The sequence below is a fragment of the Salvelinus sp. IW2-2015 genome, unplaced genomic scaffold (genome assembly GCF_002910315.2).
Source record: "Salvelinus sp. IW2-2015 unplaced genomic scaffold, ASM291031v2 Un_scaffold2948, whole genome shotgun sequence".
Lineage (NCBI taxonomy): Eukaryota > Metazoa > Chordata > Actinopteri > Salmoniformes > Salmonidae > Salvelinus > Salvelinus sp. IW2-2015.
In genome coordinates this window covers 76,071-80,394 of record NW_019944243.1, presented here as the reverse complement: position 1 = coordinate 80,394, position 4,324 = coordinate 76,071, and the positions used below count along the sequence as shown (strand labels likewise).

Sequence of the window (4,324 nt, the reverse complement as noted above, 5' to 3'; positions counted from 1 at the left end):
GGAATCCAATTTGACTTTTGCTTAATAAAATGTTGAGTCCACTTAGGAAGGCCTGGTCATTTTATCGTTGGCTAATTTAAATTAAATAAAATGTCAATAAAGTTTTCAATATCAGTACTATTAAATGCTGCCTCATATTCAACATGTATTTTTTATTTATTTTTTTACATCCAATTGGTAGTTACAGGCTTGTACCATTACTGCAACTCCAGTATGGACTCGGGAGAGGTTGAGAGCCATGCGTCCTCCCAAACATGTCCCTGCCAAGCCGCACTGCTCGCTTAACCCGGAAGCCAGCTGCACCAGTGTGTTGGAGGAAACACTATACAACTGACGACCGAAGTCAGCATGCATGAGCCAAGGCCCGCCACAAGAAGATGCTAGAGCACGATGGGACAAGGACATCCTGGCCGGCCAAACCCTCCCCTAACCCGGAGGCCATAGGGCCAAACCCTCCCCTAACCCGGAGCCATAGGGCCAGAAACCCTTCCCCTAACCCGGAGGCCATAGGGCCCAAACCCTCCCCTAACCCCGGAGGCCATAGGGCCAATTGTGCACTGCCTCATGGTCTCCCGGTCGGCTGCGACACAGCCTGGGATCGAACCTGGGTACGTAGTGACACTCTAGTGCTGAGATGCAGTGCCTTAGACCATCGGGAGGCCAACATGGCTAGTTTTTGTCCACCTGATCTCTCTCGATCGACTCACAAACATTTACAGTCGCGTCACTAAACGCCGCTTCCCCAACAGGGATTGCACCAGTTTAGATGAAGTCAGCACTGGGTTTCTCTGCTTCATCTGACAGGGTGAAATAAGAGGTTGTTGATAATAAAAAGCTCTGTCTGTGTGATGGGAAGAGCCACTTTGCTGTAGGAGAAAGGTCCATTGTTGAAATAGGATTGAATATGACATGTTTTTGTCAGTCTGCCAGATATTACTTTGACAACAACAGCGCGTGTGTCAGAGGAATAGTCTACAGAAAGCCTTCTTTATTTTCAATGGTATTCTCTGTTGATATGATCAACCATTGACATGATCAAACCAAAGGACTATCTACATACTGTAAAACACCTCCAAAGTGTTACGAATAGCTGTCAAGTTCTGGTCCAATGAAAATGACACCTCAGTGGTCCCCTCATTATCCTCAGAATATTCAAATGATTTTGAAAGAATAAATAATTATATGTTCCATTAATGAATGGTCGTTTTGTAAGTAAAAGTATAACTGTGAGGTGTAGTGTGTCTCTGTCTGCGTGTGCCTGGCCGGTGCGATGTACACGTGTTGTAAGCATTTGATCGCGGGGCGTGTGTCTGTGCTGCGTTGGCGAGGGTGCGTGTGCGTGTGCGTGTGCGTGTGGTGTGTGCGTGTGTGTGTGGTGTGTGTGTGTGTAGTGTGTGTGTGTGTGTGATGTGTTGGTGTGTGTGTGGTGTGTGTGTGATGTGTGTGTGTGTGTGTGTGTGTGATTTCCATGGTAACGAGGCTGTTCTCCTGGATCAACCGGCTAATTATCACCTTCTACGAAGGACTCTCTCTCCTCCTCCTCCTCCTCCATATCCACACACCTACTGAACACAGACATCCACACACACCTCATTACACAAGACAAGAAGACACACCACACACACCATTTACTGTACACTGACAGTGTGTGTGTGTGTGTGTGTGTGTGTGTGTGTGTGTTCATTCCGAATGGTTTGGGATAGGTTTAAAAACACAAAACAAATATCGTTTTTACCACTTGGATTGAACACATGAACCTTGGAAGGACTGTGCAGAAAGAGCAACCCGGGGTGTCGAAAACACTTCTAAATTTAACGTTTGGAGTAACTTTGAAATTTGTCGTTTGGAGAAACGTCAAAATCTAAAGTCAAATTGATTAAGCCCTGAGATCTTGTTGGCCCACTTACAAGCTCTGGCATTCAAAAGCAGCCCTATCAAAGAACTGTCAATTAATAACCATATCAAAGGATGGAATCAGTAATAAAATGAGCTGATTGAACAAGATACCAAGTCGTGTATGGACGAGACAATTCCTGACACAACCTAATCCATTTAGCGACCACAGCCAATTCAAGATACATCTACTCCGTTGGAAACAGCGACTTGAGATCTTCCCCCGGTCTGAACAGTTTAGCGCTGTTCATCCCCGTCTCTATCCCTCTTCAAGCATCTCCTCTGGGTGGGATTGCGACCGATGCTTGCCCATTGTTTGCTTCCTTGTTCTGTCTTGTCATTTGTTTGTTTATTTCACAGCATGATGACTCAGCCATAATAGCCAAGGACATTTAATTCATTTTGTTATGCTAAATTCCTAAGACTGAATGCAAAAGCAAGCACGGGATCATATAATGGGTGTATTTCGGGGTTGCCTTCTAGGACTTGGCAGGAGAAGTGAGGAAAACAAGAGCATTGAACTGTTAGGTTCTTATTATCAGAGTAAGAACTTGACGGACACTATGAAATCTTAAACTAAGTTTATTCGCCCATTGGGTCAATACAGCTGTGTCAGACAAAGACACGGTTCCACCAGTGGTGGTATATATACACTCCAGTTTGGGGTGGAATCTCCTCCTCTCTAACCATTACATCTCTATAAGGGCACGAGGCGAGACCCAAATGCAGACACAGGAGGCAGATGGTTGAGCGCCGATATTTATTATAACAAAAGGGGTAGGCAAAAGGCAGGTCGGGGACAGGCGAGAGTTCATAAACGAGGTCAGAGTCGAAAACAGTACAAGGGGATAGGAAGGCTTGAGGTCAGAACAGGCAGAGTGGTCAGGCAGGCGGATTCGGTGTCAGGACAGGCAGGGGTCAGAACCAGGAGGGCTAGGAAACAACAGAAACTGGGAAAAATAGGAGCTAGGAGAACCGCTGGTTGACTTGGCAAAACAAGACGAACTGGCACAGAGAGACAGGAAACACAGGGATAAATACACCGGGGACTAATGGGGAAAACAGGAGACACCTGGAGGTGGGTGGGAGACAATCACAAACACAGGTAAAACAGATCAGGGAGTGACACATCTCTGTTGCTAGGCAGGAAATGTGGTGACGCGGGTAAATAACTGTTCCTTCTCCCTTCATGTGACCTGACCTGACCTTGACCCCCTTCATCACTGGGGCGGCAGGAAGCCTAGTGGTTAGAGAGATGGGCCACTAACTGAAAGGTTGCTAGATCGAATCCCTGAGCTGACTATGTAAAAATCTGTCGTTCTGCCCCTTAACAAGGCAGTTAACCCACTGTTCCTAGGCCATCATTGTAAATAAGAATTTGTTCTTAACTGACTTGCCTAGTTAAATAAATAAAATCACTAATCCATGACTCTCTCCCCTTATCAATGCCTGCCGCATGTGATTGTTTTCTCTACACTCAGTATATTCCAAGCTTAATTTCCTCCACCATATACCTTCCTCCTACAGATACCCATTCACTTCTGGTGTTGACCCTCTTAACCATAGGACTCAATATTGCAATAAGATACCTGATAATTAATCCTATTCCATGTTTAGCAGTTAAAACCCAGAAGAAATCAGAACGAAGGCCGTATATATACTGTAGGTCTGCAATTCACACTGGGTTTCTCTGCCATTATCTGACAGGGGTGAAATATAAGAGGTTGTTGATAATAAAAGCTCTGTCTGTGTGATGGGAAGAGCCGCTCCGCTGTAGGTGAAAGGTCCGTTGTTGAAATAGGATTGAATATGACATGTTTTTGTCAGTGCTAGCCAGATATTACTTCGACAACGCAGGCATTTAAATTAATCTGTTGGGTTTGGTTGGTGAGAGAGTGATTTACGCTAGCACATTAGCGACTAATGCTTCAGACTGGGGACGACAAATCATGTGACCTTTACCCAGCACTGACAGAGTGGAGTGGTATTGTGACTTGTTTTGTCTTCCCCCAAACCTTTGTGTCAGAGGGAATAGTCTACAGAAATCCTTCTTTTATTTTCAATGGTATTCTCTTGAGAGAAGCATTCGGTCCAGTAGGTGTTGGTCAAACAGCCTATCAGCTCAATCAGTCACATTGAAAATGATCCACCAATGATCATATTGATATGATATTATACGATATTAATATTGATACGACATTGATATGATCAACCATTGATATGATCAAACCAAAGACTATCTACATACTGTAAAACACCTCCAAAGTGTTACGAATAGCTGTCAAAGTTCTGGTCCAATGTAAATGACACCTCAGTGGTCCCCTCATTATCCTCAGAATATTCAAATGATTTCTGAAATAATAAATAATTCAACGTTTCCGTTGATGAATGTGTCGTTTTGTAAGTGAAAGTAAAACCGCGTGAACGTGTG

At 44.4% G+C, this 4,324-nt stretch overlaps 1 pseudogene; it reads left to right on the top strand.

Moving 5' to 3' along the window:
• The first annotated feature begins 377 nt into the window (after positions 1–377).
• The window catches only part of LOC139025607 (uncharacterized), a 9,457-nt pseudogene continuing 5,510 nt past the window's right edge, over positions 378–4,324 (top strand).